Consider the following 18,169-nt stretch of genomic DNA (forward strand, 5'->3'; position numbering starts at 1 on the left):
GTTAAAGACCCCACTAACCCAGAAATAGTACCTCGGGTTAAGAACTTTGCTTCAGGATGAGAACAGAAATCGTGCAGTGGCAGCGGGAGGCCCCATGAGCTAAAGTGGTACCTCAGGCTAAGAACAGTTTCAGGTTAAGAATGGACCTCCGGAACGAATTAAGTTCTTAACCTGAGGTACCACTGTATGGACATGGAAGTCCCCTAAGGCAGGAGGAATCAGGTCCCTGCCCACTTTTGGGCATGTTTACAAGGTGCTGCCTGTTATCCCACAGTAAAGGATTGGAAAGAATTATTCCTCCTCTCTACAAGAACTTTGGGTATGTAAACATGACAAGTGCACTCTGGTCTTGTGAAGCCTGAAAGGCAGACCAAAGTAAGGTTATCAGATTTTTTTCCGTGAATCCAGGGACACTCTACCTCTCTTTTAAATCAGAACCAGTGAAGGCGGTGAAGGTCCAGTGTCTGGAGGCGGTTGGAGGATGGATGGCGGCTAACAGATTGAGGTTGAATCCTGACAAGACAGAAGTACTGTTTTGGGGGGACAGGAGGCGGGCAGGTGTGGAGGATTCCCTGGTACTGAATGGGGTAACTGTGCCCCTGAAGGACCAGGTGCGCAGCCTGGGAGTCATTTTGGACTCACAGCTGTCCATGGAGGCACAGGTCAAATCTGTGTCCAGGGCAGCTGTTTACCAGCTCCATCTGGTACGTAGGCTGAGACCCTATCTGCCTGCGGACTGTCTCGCCAGAGTGGTGCATGCTTTGGTTATCTCCCGCTTGGTGCAATGCACTCTACGTGGGGCTACCTTTGAAGGTGACTCGGAAACTACAACTAATCCAGAATGCGGCAGCTAGACTGGTGACTGGGGGCGGCCGCTGAGACCATATAACACCGGTCTTGAAAGACCTACATTGGCTCCCAGTACGTTTCTGAGCACAATTCAAAGTGTTGGTGCTGACCTTTAAAGCCCTAAACGGCCTCTGCCCAGTATACCTGAAGGAGCGTCTCCACCCCCATCGTTCTGCCCGGACGCTGAGGTCCAGCGCCGAGGGCCTTCTGGTGGTTCCCTCATTGCGAGAAGCAAAGCTACAGGGAACCAGGCAGAAGGCCTTCTCGGTAGTGGCGCCCGCCCTGTGGAATGCCCTCTCATCAGATGTCAAAGCGATAAACAACTACCTGACATTCAGAAGACATCTTAAGGCAGCCCTGTTCAGGGAAGTTTTTAACGTGTGATATTTTACTGTATTTTTGGTTTCTATGGAAGCCGCCCAGAGTGGCTGGGGAGGCCCAGCCAGATGGGCGGGGTATAAATTATTATTATTATTATTATTATTATTATTATTATTACTTTTCAACTTCATTAGGAATAATAGGATTTTGTCAGGGGACTGATTTGTAGATCCGGGGACCATCCACCGGGAAACGGGAACGTCTGGTAACCTTATCCCAAAGGGCCCAATGCCAAGGCATCCTAGGGTGACAAAGAGTGCCCTTAGCCCAATAATGCCTTAGACATTTCCCTGTCCATACTAAAAACCAACTAAACAAATAAAAATGTCATTCCCAGGACTCCCAGCAGTACAGAGTAGGCAAAAAAGAGGATTCCCAAGGCCAATCAGAGACTACTTCCCAAAAAAATTCCTACTCAGCCCTGAAACAAGCAACTACTGCATAGAGAGGATGCTTCAAACTGAAGGGTTAAATTCTGGCTTCTTCCTCATCCTGATTGACCTGACGGCCCACCTGACCCTTTGCCAACTCCTCTCCAGGGCAAAACCATTTCGAGTCTTCTTCTCAGGGGAGCTGAGGTGCGGCAAATTAGCCGCCACTTAGGGGTGGGAGTGGCACTCCACACAGTGGGACTTGTTTCCAAGTTTGTGCGCATGTGTGTGTTGCTCTCATGCACCTACATACCACAACGCCACATGACAATTGCAGCAAATATGCAACCTGTGGGGAGAACTGCATTTTCCACAGCAACAAAATATAGCATGGTGCGGTCTGGAGAAAAGGTGTATCTTTGCAACATCAAAAAATGCCACAACCAACTTTAGTCAAGTCCAAGTTCCATTTAAATGAATTCAATGAGTTAGTTACTAACTCAAGCCTCAGTTCTTTCAGTGGGACTTAATACATTTGGAAAAAGCCAATAGACTGTAAAAAAGGGGTGGTAGTAACAAAAGCAATTTTAATTTTAAGATGGATTTGGGGGGAAGGTACTCAACAACAAAAATTAAAAACGTCAGTTTGCAATTCTTATTTCACATGCTGCTGAAGTACTGGAAACTCACATCACTGGGCCTGAATGATCACTTGGAAAAGTTTGTCCTGGTAATTTATTTTTAATAAATAATAATAATAATAATAATCTATTCAATTCTGCCTGTATCTTAAGACAGGCATGCTAATACATGCTTTCTTTGGCTCGGTCTGTATGACAATTTCTGTGAAGTAGAAAAACATGGTTGAAGGGAATGCCATGTGATTACTGCAAAAGCACCCAGCATTGTCACAAGGGAGAAGTGTCAGGATTTCAGTTTGAACTTGTTACCTGATCACCTTTTCCACACTGCTGGAAATAAAAAAAGTTTTTGAAGAACACTATTTCTAACCTGATTACCTGAAAGGTATGTGTACTCTCATCTTCCTCTTCCAGGTGTCCCTGCCATCTGAAGTCAGATGGGTTGCAATTGCGGGAGAGGGGCTTCTTGGCAGGGGCAACCTGCTTACAGGACTCTCTCTCTCCAGGGAGGAAAGTTATTTTTAAAGATGTTTTGATGCTGGTCTCCTTACAAAACTGAGTGGTAGTTTGAGACATGAACGCATTTATGCCTGTGTTTAGAATCCCCTCACTAGGCACAGCCAACATGGGAGAGCAATAATGACAGTGGTGTTACTGCCATTTACTTGGATGGGACAGGGCAGCATCAAGGATGGAGCTGTGTGGGTTCACTGGCAGGAGCACTGAATTGGCTCAGCCAGAGTGCCCACAGCCCCAATGCCACTCCCATCCTTCCCCCATCCCACGCTGTCCAGGTAAGCATAAGTAATGCCATTGTCAGGAGGGAAGCGTTGCAACATTGCCCTCCCACATTGGCTGTTCCTGTTCCTCACACTCAACATCTTTCAGATAAAGCATGCATGTAGCCCAGTCCTGGTGCCAAACACATGAACATATTATGGAGGAGTCACATACATGAATCAGGTCACATATAGTCTGGGAAGACAGGCTGTCTGTTTAGTCTAGCTCACCACAAGGCATCTCTCCCTCCCTCTCTAGCAATCCATACATGTTTCTTTTGTTACCCATGAGCCATAAAATTCTGAAATCTCCTGCTCTTTGATAGCCAGCCTCCTCTTTCTGTCTGTGGGTAATAGAAATTCCATCAGAAAGTAGATTTCAAACAGGCTTCTACAGACATCTGTCAGGGATTCTGTAATGAGATCTCCAATGCCAGTCTAATTGCTTAGAGAGGGGGCTTCAGTCTACTGTGTGGTCATAGGCCAACACAGCGTTGCACATGTTCTTGAAGTCATTCTCTGTGCAGATGGGGCACCAGTGAGAGCCTAAGCAGTGGCATAGCTAGCTGCTTGGGTTCCCGGGGAGGCGCAAATGCCCTGCACCTGGGGGCAGGGCAAGCCAGGGCAGAGCATGCTGCGCAGAACCTCCATGGAGTCTGCAAGCCCCTGTTGCTGTTTCGGGCAGTGCAGAGCCTACATGGGACCCAAGCCACTGCATCACTCCCCAGGAGAGACTTGTGGCACAGGTGCGCTGCAGGCCAGGCCCACGGTCACCTCCTTCAGTGATGACACCTGGGGCAGCCTGCACCCACTGCACCCCCCTTCCTACACCACTGAGCCTAAGAAGGCTTCATAATGCCCAGCACAAAGTGAGGTTTTTTGAATGTACCCTAGTAGGAACTCCACTTCCATAAGTGGTTATACATGGAACAGTTGTTCAGCAAGCATATCCCTCTAATGCACATGATAGAAGATTGCTGGACCACGACGCATGTCACACTGAATCTTTTCCTATATAATCTGGTAATTAATTACAGTGGTACCTTGGGTTAAGTACTTAATTCGTTCCAAAGGTCCGTTCTTAACCTGACACTGTTCTTAACCTGAAGCACCACTTTAGCTAATGGATCTCCCACTGCCACCGCGCTGTCGGAGCACGATTTCTGTTCTCATCCTGAAGCAAAGTTCTTAACCCGAGGTACTATTTCTGGGTTAATGGAGTTTGTAACCTGAAGCATATATAACCCAAGGTACCACTGTATTGCATATCCAGACTCAAATATGTGAGTTCAAACTGGCTGGTATGATGGAAGAATAGAAAGGATTTTTTATTTTATGTTTTAATGAAGGAGAAAATTAAATCATGCAAGGTACAGAAACCCTTATTGCTCTTTCCCCTTGTCTTCTCTCCTTCTTCTCTCTTTTTCCCTAGTTTGCCTGTAAATTTGTTTGTGTAAAAAAGGGATGGAGGAAAAGATGGACCCCACAACACAAATGTAATTTGACTCAAGGGGGAAATTGGGACTCCCAATCAGAACAGTTAACGAATCAGCAAAAAGTAACATATTTTGTTCTCAGACTTTGTTTGCGTCTTTTCTTAATTTCCGTCAATATGAGGGTCTTCTCTTGCACATGCCTCACAAGCAGATGCTGAATGCACAGACAGCAGAGATCTGGCCCTGTGTGTTTAAGCCTATTTTTAGTTCCTATTAACAAGGTGGATATTTGGGGGGAAATATGCGAAATAGCAGAGCCTAGGCACATTAATTGAGCGTAAGTTCCATTGATTTGTATTTTTTCCATGTAGTGGTTAGGATTAAAAGATAGGCTAGTCCACATAACATTTTCCTTTTTTAAAATAATACTTAAGCACTCAATTAAGTAGAAAAGTAATACCCGTCAGCAAGGAATTGAAAGCCGTAAAATAATTTGACTGCAGCAGTGTGAGGCTGCTTGTGCTGTGTATTACACAAAAACAAATGGCATGTTCAAATAGCCTAATCAGAACTACTGCAAGGATTTGAGATGAAAAAGATAATCTGTTCTGCCAGTATAGACTTGTTTGCTACATACTGTCTGACAATTTTGCACAGTTCATTTTTAAAGTGATTGCTTCCTTGTGGTTATGAAACTTTGTGCTTTGCAGGCATCAAAGACGCTGAATTGTATATCCAAGGGTCAATTTGCAGTAGCAAAAGTGCTTCTTGCTAGTGCAAGGTTGATGAGACGCTCTTGGGTTGTAGCCAAAGTCATGCATGTGTAATTCTGCTGGTGCAACCAGCTTCCATCATAACATAACAACACTGGTTCGGGCCAGTGTGTCATCTTGTCCAGAATCGTGTTCTCAGAGTGGCCAACTAGATACATCTGGGAAACCAACAAGCGGTTTCCAGCAACTGGTATTCAGAGGTATTCTTTCCAATAATGGAGGAAGAGCATAGTCACCATGGCTAGCAGCCATTGATTCCATCCCCTTCCTCCCATCTGTTCCAGAAAAGAGGAAGCTCCAATGTATGTGTGGTGGTCCACTGGGCAGATGGAGCTGCAGGGCAACCCACCATATCCCATACCTTTCTAGAGGTTTCCTAACCCTCAGGAGAAGTTTGAGTAGGGGGGCACTGCTGAAAATAAAGTGTTCTGCCATTTTGGATATAACCTACTGAATTTTATCTGTGTGGCTCTTGTCCACACAAGCTGTGACCACATGTTTCCAGATGCGTTGCTATAAACATGCTGTCCAAGGACCTGTTAGAGAGCTGGTCCACATGGACAGAGTTGGCGCTGCTGCTTTCCATTTGATCTGTCATAAATATAGGTTCTGCTTTTTATTCCCTGGTCCTCAACTCCCAAATCAAACACATTTCTTGAATATAAATTGATGATATCGTACAACAATCTGAACTTGGAAATAAATTCCATTACTATTAGTGGGACTTGGAGTGGCTTCACACATTCATTTTGAGACTATTTTTCCTCTTTCCATGGTGCTACTCTGCATGTGCTATGTATGTTATAGTACCATTGTTTTTTCCACCATGTACTGAGCTGGCGAATAGAACCTGTACCCTTTTAATAAGTGTAATGTGCTGAAGTATATCACTATAATAACATGATGTACATTATGAGCATTGGCTCTCTACATGTTGGAGAACATGATGCAGAGGGGAAAATAGTGACATGACATATCACATACACATGAAGCCATGTTTTTAGGGCTTGGGTGGTAGCCTCATTGACTTTAGCTGAGATGAATCACATGTGTTTCAGTTCAACAGAATTCTGGATCGGATGGTAAGCTACAAAGATGACAATATTTGATTGTTTTTGAAGTGAGCAAACAGGCCTGAAAAGCCAAATTGTTATTATTGGCACCATAATAATAACTTTAAGAAGCTTTTTAAATTTTTTTTAAAAGAAGTTTAAAATTACAAACTTTTGTGATCCTTGATTTTTTTTAATAAAAAAAAACCCTAAGAAATTCAGAGGGATTTGGTAGCAACTTAAATTAATTTGGCAGTCTTTTTTGAAAAGGGTAATAATACGTTTCCTTCTCTGCACTCATACCTTTTTATCTATGAGCTCAATGCAGGTTTATTTTTGAAAGCACTTGCAAATCCTAATGTAAGCAACAGAAAGAACGACGAAATAAATGAGTCAGAGCAAAAGCTTGGCTGCTTTGGTTTAGGTATCTTAGCACAGCTTTAGGAATCTAACTTCAGGCATCTCATCTGGAGGTTTCTTCCAGCAGTAATGTCAATGCAGATGTGTTTGCTTGTTTGGCTTTGATCAATTTGATCCCGACCCTCACACAACACGCCTAGCTGCTATAGCCAGAAGTCTTCATTTTGGTTTGGACACTGCTGAATTTGTTTCTCTGGCTTTTTGTTATGATGTGTTTGGTGTTTAGGAGAGATTGATGACTCTGGGGACAAAACCCATTACAGTTATCCACAGGCTACAGAGACCAATGCTGTGGAGAGAAAAAATAGTTCCCGGCCTCTCGTGACAGTGTCCACTTCGTCTGACCTGGAAGGAGCCTTTTCTGGTAGTCTTTAATATTGTCCCTTCAGGGCACAGCTAATAAGCCTTATGTTGTGACAGGTACCAGAGTCTGTAAAGTGGACAGAACTCTATTGTCTGGTCGCTGGAGCATGCTCTGTCAGGCCGCAACATCACACCAACTATAACTACTGTCCATGGTCGGTAAACATTGTTTATAGTAGTTATCACATTACAAAGTGATGCTGCTCAGTGCTGTGTCTGCCTTCATATATGGTCACGCAGAGCAGACCCAGGATCAGATCTCATATTAGATTACCTTGATTTTTTTTCTTCAAGAGGATTTAATAGAAATAGATATGCATGGTATATCTTAACGTCTTTAATATTACTATTCTTCTTGTTGTTTAATTTTAACAACCTATGTGCTACTTAACTGCAATGGTCTCTAAGTGGTATAATGAATAACATACAGAAAATATAAGAATCCGTTAGAAACTGTAAAATCAGACTTCAATTAAAATGCCTGAGGAAATCAAAATGCCTTCAATCGGTGCTGGAAGGGGGCCTGACTGACCTCAGCTGGAAGAGAGTTCCACAAAATTGGGCCCACAATACTGAACACACAGCTCCTGGTAGAAACGAGCTGTGGATCTGAGCCGTGGGGGAAATCACTAACAGGGACTCCCCCCAAGACTTCAGGGATTAAAAAGGGAGATAAGGGATTAGACAGTGCTTGAGGTGCTTGACCCAAGTTGTTAAGGGTCTTGTAAATTAATACCTGGCCTTGAACCTGGTCCAATAGCCACAGCCAGCCCAGGACATTTTGGCGCCTGAGGTAAACCACAAAATGGTGCCTGCCACCTGCTCCAGCCAGGGAAGAAGGGGTGAGCGAAGATCTGCATTAGGAACTGGGGGTGGGAATAAAGATACCTGGAAGAAGGAAGCAATAAAGATCTACATTGGGAACAAGGATGGGAGGAGACTAGCAGTAACTCCTATCTGCCAAGAGGCCACTGTAGAGGCTGTGAATCTGGCCTCCAAGGAAAGTATCAGAGCTGTCACTGCCACTGCAACAGAGGCATTCCATGGAGGCCAGGTCAGCTGCCCCTGTGGATCCTGCCACCCAAAGCAGTTGCCTCACTTTGCCTTATGGGTGGGCTGGACCTGCCAGTAGTATATGGGCAGCCAGCACATACATGCATGTAACTGGACACCTATATTTGTAATCACCAGCTGGGGAGAGGGAAGATAAAGCATTTCTACAGGGGAGAGGCTGCATTCGGAACAAATGGAGGAGAGCTTTCCCAGCTGCTCTGCACCCCACCACCTGTTTGGGGCCCTTATAAAGAGCTACTGCCTAGACAGACACTGACCCAATGAGGTGATCTCTGACCTTTTTTTTTAAAAAAAAGTTTTTTTTCTTTTAGGCAGAGGACATTGTTTTCATTTTAGGTGTGGTAGTGGTATTTATTTATTTTTTAAAGTTGTTATTAAGCCAGTGCCATCTTAAACTTTTGTAAGTTGCATTTTCTTAGTATAATATTGTAGGGCTTTTTTCTGTTTTAAGCTGCCTTAGTGCTTTTTTGGTCCAAAGGTAGCAGAGAAATCTTGGATAGTAGATGTGATAAGGTGCATTGCTGTGATTATTTCCATAGCTCACACTTATTATTATTATTATTATTATTATTATTATTATTATTATTATGTAAACTGCTTAGAGGTTCTATTTACAACCAAGCAATATTTTTAATATTAATAATAACAACAACAACAATAATAAGCACCTGGAATTCCTTTGTAAAAAATGCAAGTTGGAATCAATTCTAAAACTACCTGAAAGTGAAACCTGGCATTCTTGTCTTAAGACAGGGCTTTGGAGAGAGAGACAGAGACAGAGATTTGCCATTCAAGACTATGTGACCAAAAGGATATTTGGAGACATGTGCTAATGATAATTATTATACAGCCACATCAGGCACTGCGACCCCCCAACAGCTTGACCTCACTCCCAGAGGTGCACTGCACTGTCTCCTGAGAGAGACGGATGCCAACTCTAGCTTTGTATAAGTTTACCTCTCAGGTGTCAATAAATGATCACAAATAAATGTTTGGGAGGGGAGAGCTACTCATTCTTCTTTCTGTTTCCAATTGATCTGGTGCTTTCTCCTGTTAATGGCTTACTCTGAACAGACAGGCACACTTTTGTACACAGAAGGAAACCATCTCAGTGCAGAAAGTTATTGCATACTCTGTCATTTGGAAGAAGAAAATAAGGTGTGCAGTTCTTCAGTGTTAAGTGAACAAAATCAGCGCCAGCCCAACACATACCCCCTCTCCCTGCACACCCCAGACACAACATTTTAAAGTCCTGTTGTGGTGTTCAGACACTAGTTCCTGACCTTGTCTGTGTATTGCCACCCAAAGCAGGTCTCTGAACAGGACAGCGTAGCAGAGCAGGCAGAGGACCATCGTCAAAGAATTTGGGGGAAATCCAGTTTCTTTCTGCCCTTGCCATAAAGTAAGTCTCTCTCTCTCTCTCTCTCTCTCTCTCTCTCTCTCTCTCTCTCTCTCTCTCTCTCTCTTGCTGTCTCCTTTATGATGCTATGTGTGCAGCTGTCCTTACTGAGACACAACACCTTATTCCACACGCACCCACACACCTCAAGACTAAAATGTTCCCAGCCTCTGGCACACGTGCAAAGAAAGTTATGGAATTCAATTCTACACTAGCACGGAGCGGTCAGGCAGGCAAGCTCTGCATTGGACATTAATTCAGTAAGTGTTTTGGCAATTTACATAATAGCAGGGGGTGGGGTGGGAATGGGTACAACTGGAAGGCATATGAAAGCAGATCATGTATATTTCCTCCCAGCCCTGAGATTCTGTTAAACTGAGACCAGTCATTCCTAATCTTATACTCCCATCTATTCCCCTTAACACCGACCAGACTGACTAAAATCGCCTTGCTTCCAGCCTTTACCACTTTTATTGGCACTAAAACAATGAGTCCTAGAAGCTTAAATTGCAACACTTTTTATTAAACCCTTCACGGTATAGTCCCTTGTAGCCCTAAGATTTTGTATAGCTGAGACCCGTCATTCCCAGTCTTATACTTCCACTGATTCTACTTAACACTACAGTCACCTTCCTTCCCAGCCTTTACCGTTCTCACTGATTCACCTAATAGCAGATTATTTTTTCCTTCATTTGCTTTGAGCAAAAGTAAAAGGAAAGGGGAGGATGGAAAGGCAAGCTGGCCTTTAGGGAAGCTAGGGGCTACTTCCAGACAAAACTGTTATCCATTAACATCCAATTATCACTTGGTCCAAGCCATTAATTATAAATCAGCCTCCTAATTGGGATAATTAGCTCTCTGCTGCTTAATGTAGCGTGACTGATGCGTTTGGAGAGAATGTAATCACTCCATTTGTTTAGCGTTGGGAGAACAATATCTCGTGCGCTTCCATTTCAGACTTATCTCAACTTCCCCCGCCCTCCGCCCCCGCTGGCATTAAGAGCGCTTTATGGGTTCAATTAATTGTTGGGGAGTCACGCCACTGACGGGCATGTGTCAGTTTTCCGGTGAAAGAATAAACAACCCCATGGGAGATGGATTTCCCATCACGATCTCTAAGGGCAAGATGCGCGGAATAACTTGATTCCAAATACTTGTCTGAAGTGTCTTGTTCTCTGTGCAGGGCAAATGAAGGGCAAAATTGCCGCTGGTCCAAAAACAGAAGTTACAGCGCAAGCCTAACCATGTCTACTTAAAAGTAAGTCCTACTGAATTCAATCGAGGCTTACTCCCAGGTAAGTGGAGATAAGGTTGCAGCCTTAGTTGCCCTTCCATTGCTTTCTCTTGTGCTGTAGATTTTCGCTTGTCGGTTTTGTTTCCTATGTTGTCCATTTCACTTTCTAACTTTTGCCTTCGTGTCCTGATCCGCAGGGTTCCTTCTTCCCTCACCCCCAAGTCTAACTCCTTATATTTTTCTCCTCTCGGTAAACGATGCACCTCCCAACAGATGTAGCGTCGAATCTTTCAGTTGGGGAAGGATTGTGAGAGCATGACGAAGAGTTCTGAGTAACCCCGAAGCTTGCCTTTACTCCAATAGTGGGCTGACCCAAGAACAGATACTAATAGCCTCTGATATTGTTTTCTCTCTCCCGCTCTTCCTTCCTCAGCCCACCTGGCCTGGCTGCTTAACACACAGCACCCAAAATGGGTTTTCTTTTTCGGAGGGTGCGGAGAGAAAGTTCATTTCTGCTTAAAAACAACCACCACTTTTTCACGTTGGAAACTTTCGCTATACAACACACGCGCGAGCCTTTTTGAGGCAAGCTATCGGAAGATTGTTAATAGCGATCTTGCAAAGGGTAAGTGGCAGGAACCTCCAGGACCTCCTCTGAAATGAGTGAAGGGTGCGCAAGAGCTATTCCCTCGCCTCTCTCATTCATTTCACAGGAGCTTGCGCATCAAACGCTCCGCCGTGGGTTGTGTTGATAACGTCGGACCTGTTTAAATGGAGGTTCCTATTTGTTCCTAACATTATTTACCCCGCACACATCGCGACACACTCATAGCTACATAATATATAAAGCTGGCCAGCCAACAAGGCTCGAAATGTGTGGGTTTTTTTGTTGATGATGATGATTACAAGAGATAAACGGCGTTCTTGGGCTATTCCACGCTCTCTTGTGATTCGTGGGTACTTCGCAAACAGTTTTCTCCACAATGCCTGGAAGAAAGAAGAAAAGAAAGAAACTTTCTCCCCCTTTCGCTTGATGTTTCATTAATGAGGCCCTGCTAAGAGAGCCGTATATATATAGCTGCAGGACATGATTAGATATTTATTACTGTCATTTACATGGAAAATTTGAAGAGTCAACCAAGTGGAACTGAAAGGGGGGTGGGAAGGGGGGCGAGTGGAAATGGGATGTACAATAGAAGGCAGAGGGACCCCAAGGAAGACGTCCTGGGGTGGTTATCCTAGCAGCTGGGGCGAGGTGACAGGCCGGACCAGCGGGAAGTTCCCTGAACAAAATTAAATGTCAGGGATTTAAATCGGCGCGCAGCAAGGAGAGGAAAAATCCGCGCAGTCTTTGCGAACGCCTTGAACATTCAGGATCCGGGAAATGGCAAGAGCCAAAGCTTCGCCAAATTTCTAAAGCCTCTCAAGTCGTCTGTGTAGCCAGAGACTTTTGTCACCAACAGCACAACACACACACTTTAAACTCTGCTTCAAAGTCTTCCCTTAGCTTGCGATCTCCAGCGATTTGCAGCCTAATTCTAGAACGTGTCAACTTGGAAGTAAATCCCCTTGAGTTCCATTGGGCTTTCTCGCGGGGATTGCAATTTCAATGGGGGTAGGGGGAGTGAAAGCCTATTGGGCGTGAACGGGATTTGACTTCCGAGTTTACTTCTTTGGGACCCGGACTCTGAGAAACGTTAGAGCGCTTTCAAAAGGAACCGTTTCCAAAATATCAGAAGGCAGCGAGCTAATATTTTGTACCTGCTGCCTCTTACGAACAACAGCCTAGCGTTCCCTAAAGAGTGAAGCCGTAGCAAATAAAATACAAATAAAATAAAACAGTCCCTGTCTATATACAGTCAGAAACTAAACCTCGGGGCTAACGGGCAGCGCTCCACTCCAGGTCCTGCTGCAGCCTACAGGTCAGCCGGATAGATTTGACTCGAGGTCCCTGAGATGAAGATGAAGGGGGCGGCTTGGGAGGTTGTCATCCAGATCTAAACAAACCATTGTTTGTGGAGAAAGCCAATGCAAAAAGTTAAAGAGAGAGACCGTAGATTTTCACCTGGGCACAGCGTGCACACTTTGGTTTTGTTTTCTACAAACGTTTTATTTGTGCAGACAAGTCCATTGCTTTCCTGTGAGTTTACGGACAAACGAATGTGCCTCGCATCTCTCATTTAGAGCCCGCTAGGAGTCCTCGTTGACCCATTCTCTCCCCCCCCCTCTTTTTTTGGGGGGAAGCGGGTGTCTTTTAAAACCACCAGCCATGTTCAGAACCAGCTTCGCCCTCTGCGATACAGGACCGAACTAGCGTCGTTTATTGAGCGCGATCCACAATCCCGTGAAAGGCTCCGTGCCAGGGACTAGAACCTTGGCGCACTTTAGTACATCCATAAAACCAAACCTGCTTAAGTCCAAGTATTTCGGCTTAAACGGTTGCCGATCACTTTCTTCCGGGGAACACACACACACAGCACATATATTGCTAGTGGAGAAGTCACGCGTGTTTGCCTGACTTCCGCCTTTATGGGTGTAAACTTTACACAATCGGTTTGAGTTCAGTTCTTGCTTGGTTGCTCCGTAAGAATGAATGGTTCAAACAAACAGCTAAACCTGTTCATTCAACGACACTCTCAGTCATCTTTCGATTCCCTCCACTTTAGAAAGGCTGTGACCTTCAGATTTATTTGGGAATTAAAGTTTCGTTGAAGTCCATGGGACTTAACTCGTTTCGTTTAGAGGGTGTTTTCCTGGAAAAGGCAGGTTGACATTTCGAGGACAATTTATTCACTGACAATGCAATCGTAGGCTGACTCCGATTTGGAATCGGAGCGCAGGGCAGCGGATCTGACCTGAAATCGTGAATGCCTACGGCTTGCTCCTCTCTCAAGGATACTGGATGTCGGGCCTGATGGTAAACACCACCTAACCGTCTAAATAAGAAGCAGCAGCCGAACAGGCGCGGACGGACGAGTTAATGAAATCACTGAGGTAAAATACATTTGTCCGGAAGTTGGAGAGATTTTGTTGTTGTAAAGGTCGATTTCCAGCTCCCCTCTGCATTTGTATTTCAAATTATTTCTCATACTTTGTCTCCCCGACCTTCCCACAGAACAATACTCAAGAAGTAACAGGAACCCAAAACTCCCCCCCCCCTTTTTAAAGTCATATTAGTGTTGATCAGAAGAAAATAAGAGGATAGTATGCCTTAAAACCATTTTCTCCCCCCCCCCAAATCATTTTGTAAAGAGTCACGGAATTCTTGTTCTTCAGAACAGCCTATCTTAAATGGCCCCTCAGAATCTTAAGGGAGTTTCTCAGAGAAGTTAAGCCTACAGAGTTCAGCGGGACTTACTGGGTTGTAAGTAAGTGTGCTTAAGGTTGCTTACATGGAGTTTGAATTACAGTGGTACCTCGGGTTACAGACGCTTCAGGTTACAGACTCCGCTAACCCAGAAATAGTACCTCGGGTTAAGAACTTTGCTTCAGGATGAGAACCGAAATTGTGCTCCGGCAGCGCGGCGGCAGGAGGCCCCATTAGCTAAAGTGGTGCTTCAGGTTAAGAACAGTTTCAGGTTAAGAACGGACCTCCGGAACGAATTAAGTACTTAACCCGAGGTACCACCGTATATTGTTAAGCACGAGACTGAATTCCAAACACCTGATGATGATTCAGAAGTATAGCATTTGACTTCGAAAGGGGCGCAACCCGATCCTGTGCGCCTCTCACGATGTTCAAGGGGCCTTAAAGGTACAAAACCTGCATACTGGGTTGGCCCACCAAGAAAGGAAGCCCATTTCCTGATTTTCTGGAACTGTCCCTCCCCCATATGCAAATGTACATCTGCCTGGATCCAAACAGGGGCACAGATTGACTAATACCCCCACCTCCACTCACGTGCATAGTGGGGCGGCTTAGGCTGGTTGCCCTCCAGAAGTTGCTGGAAGACAACTCCCGTCATCTCCGACTGTTGGCCCTGCTGGCTGGGGCTGATGGGAACTGGTGTCCGACAACATCTGGAGAGCCACAGATTCCCCAACTTTGCGCCCCCTGCCAGATATCTTTGACTACAACGTTCATCCACCCCAACCATGGAGGGTTACTTCTGAGTAGATAGGCGCAGGTTTGCTATTACTGTTAAGGAGTTGTAGGGCTACTTCTCCGCTGAGGGTCCCGATGCCCAGACTTCCCGTCCACGCTGATTCGTCTTCCAATCTTCCCCTACCCGCTAGCCCACGATCCGAGGGAAATCTCTGGCTACGCGGGCCGATCTCCCCTTCGAATGTCGCCTATTTAAGTATGTGGGTTTGAAGCATATTTTAACTGGGGCCTTGCAAAGACGGGGGCGGAGTGAATGAGCGAGCAGGGGTGAGTGGGAAGGAGCGGCTGGCTTCACCAAGGAAACCACCAGCAACAACAGAAAACTACAAGGCAGCGTGATCCATAACTCAAGTGAAGGCAAAGTTTCGGAGTGTCTACCTCTGTAGTCTCCTTAAAAGGCCAACGCGTCCCGCTCCTATCCATGCTTGCTCAGGAGAAAGGCCCTTTGAGTTCGATGGGACTTATTACTCCCAGGTAAGTGTGTATAGGATTGCAGCACTGAAGTCTCATTGATTCTGAAATCCTGTGCACACGCATTTAGGAAGAAGTCCCACTGAACTTGACTTGCTTCAGAATAAACTTTTGCATAGATTTCGAGCGCGTAATCCTCGAATCCGGGGTGCCTCCACTTTGGGGCTGAACTGGATTGCCGGTGTGTCTACAGCTGATTCGCATTAGCAACGGTGGAGGGGGGGGGTGTCTCAAGGCCATCTATTTCACATACTTTGCTCTCAAACAGCGTTCCCACGCCCCGCAATTTTAATTTATTTTTATCCACCAGGTAAAAAACCCCAGATGCGATCTTAAATCCAGACCCTTCCTCCTTGCATTCTCCTGCTACTGAGCTGTATCTCGACCACTAGCGCTGGTTTCTCCTCTTTGCCTGAAATCTCCCCCGCCCCTCTGCCTCCATATTCCCACCCCTCGCCCCCGTTTCTCTCCCCCTTGGACCTCACTAGGCTGTTTAGCTTATTAAAACATCATTATGTAAATAGGGGTGAAATTGACAATCTACCACTGGTGCCTACAGACGAAGAGATGCGCTGTTAATTGCCCGTAGGCAAATAGAAGGGATGTGAGGAAAACAGGAGGAGAATAAAGTATCTTTTAAACACACACACACACAAACAAACAAACACAGACAAAATTTTCACCGTCTTCACTTTCTCCTGAAGCCTGTACTATGGAAAGTTCAAAGGGGAGACTTGAAAAATTTGAAGATTTGAAGTGGAGTATTAAAACCATTTGTGGCGCGGCTTCGCCTCTTCGCCAGGCAAAAGCCAGGCAAACGAATCTGTGCGCCTGAATTTTATTTCTTTAACCATCTGCTAAAAATTACATTCGAAAAGCGAGGCAAGAGATTTGTCTCTATTTAGTAAAGGGGAGTGGGGTGAGGAAGGAGGGGTAAAGGAAAAACAAACATTTACGGGGCAAACTAATTTATTCCAAATGAAGCCAAGCAAGAACAAACCCAAAAAGCGGAGCCGTTCAAAGGGAAGAAGGGAGGAAAAGAGGAAGAAGAAAGAGTTGGCGGAACGGACAGCAGTCCAGCCATCTGGCCAGAAATGATACACTGGGGTCAACGGTGGGAGATGGGAAGCCTCGGCTAGTCAGTAGCCGCCTAGTCACTCACACGCGGGGTCGGTGCCTGGCTGTGAAATAGGAAACCGGCCCGTGACAACCGGCGCAAGAGCACAGCGTCGACTTTGGAAACTTTGCTGCGAAGAAACGAGCCCCGCGACCACACAGTCCCACCCACCTCTCCAGAACAGCAAGGGGGAGAGAAAGAGAGAAAGCCATGGTCGCCAAACCTCCCCGCGCTTCCCGGGTGTAAACGCTCCTTCCTTGCTAGCTCGGGCTCTGCGCCGGGGGATCCACGCGCGGAAGGACCAACATCTGGGCCAAGTTTCGAGCGCCGGGCAGTTCCTCTGTCAAGCAGAGGGAGGGGCAAGCGGGATGGGGAGGCCATACCTTGGGAGCCGAAGTCTCGCCTCTCTTAGGCTCGGCTGCAGTCGGCCCGGGGGGAGCCTCCGTCAGGGTCTCACTCGGGAGCGTGGGGTGCCCAGAAAGGGACTCGGGAGCGGAAGGGGAGCGCTCGCCTTACTCCAGCCTCCTCCTGCTCCGGGTTTCCCAGCTGTCTCTGGGTCCTGCAAAGCTGCCATCTACTGGGGGAGGAGGAATCAGGAAGGATTTTTAAAAGGAGCTTCACACAGACCTGGGAGCTCCCCTGCAAGATTTTCAATGGTCCTTCACCCTGTCAATCAAGAGAGAGGCTTGCCGATCTCTCCCCTCCGCCGCCGCGTCTCCCTCCGCCTCCTTCTTACTCTTCTAATAGCAACTTAAGAGGAGTAGGGTGGATGGGCTGCTTTCTTTTTTTTGCCCCCCTCCCCTTCTAGTCATTTACTCCAAGCCTAGTCAGGTGCAACAGTCTAATTGAATCCCTGGCAGATCATCAGAGCGAGCCATGCTGGCGTGGAAGAAGCGGAGGGGCAGAGGAGAGTTTAATAAGTGGCCGGAGTGGGTGGTGGATCTGAGCCTGAGAAAAGTGACCGCGGCTCTCCAAGGCGGAGAGACGCCTCTTGGCCTTTTTCTCCACGTTTGATCGCAAAGGAGTTGCCTCTTTTGGCAAGGGCCTACTGGCAAGCATCTCCGCACAGCTCACATCCCCTTCACATTTGGAAAGCTGCGTTGCCAGGGCCGGCGTGACTGGCTGGCTGGCTGGCCCCTGAAGGGGGTTTGATCTGGCCGCTCCGCTGGGAGCAGATGCGCGCTCTTTATATGACGCGTTTACTTTCGGATCAGGTCAGTTTCTCTCTGGAAATTTTAAAGCCGAACTTGCTGCCACTTCCAATACACTTATGCATCGAATCACCGAGTGTCTTCCTTAGAGTCTAGTTTCAGCCCCGCAACCAAAAACCAAGGCCCTCTCTTGCCTTCACCTAGATCTATGGTCTGCTCTTCGCCAACCTGGTGCCTTCCAGATGTGGTTGGCCGGAATGTCTGTAAGAAATGGCTAATTGCCAGGCTTTTTCAGCTTGACCACATCTGGAGGGCATCAGCTTGGCGAAGGCCGGTGTAAGGCATAGAGGGATCTCCAGAAAGAGGCTTCTGGGGGAAAAGATCATCTATCTCAGTTCCTCAGGTCAAACAGGAGGGAGATCTTCCTAGGCAGGAAAAGTCTGAAGTTGCCTAGCGGCGACTGCGCCCTTGACCTTGGCCCGATTACTACACTCTAACCCTGAGGCGCCAGCGAGTGCTCAGCGGTGTACTTCTCAGTTGGTGACGCTTCTGA

At 46.2% G+C, this 18,169-nt stretch overlaps 1 protein-coding gene across 1 annotated transcript in view; it reads right to left on the reverse strand.

The window, feature by feature from the left end:
- Positions 1 to 17,137, reverse strand: part of DMBX1 (diencephalon/mesencephalon homeobox 1) — a 37,414-nt gene extending 20,277 nt beyond the window's left edge. Inside the window, exon 1 of the mRNA XM_081193237.1 lies at positions 16,849 to 17,137. The gene's annotated coding sequence lies outside the window, so the exon portion shown is untranslated. The remainder of the gene's footprint in view (positions 1 to 16,848) is intronic.
- Positions 17,138 to 18,169: the final 1,032 nt, after the last annotated feature.

Source organism: Podarcis bocagei (genome assembly GCF_964188305.1).
Source record: "Podarcis bocagei genome assembly, chromosome: 5".
NCBI classification, from domain to species: domain Eukaryota; kingdom Metazoa; phylum Chordata; class Lepidosauria; order Squamata; family Lacertidae; genus Podarcis; species Podarcis bocagei.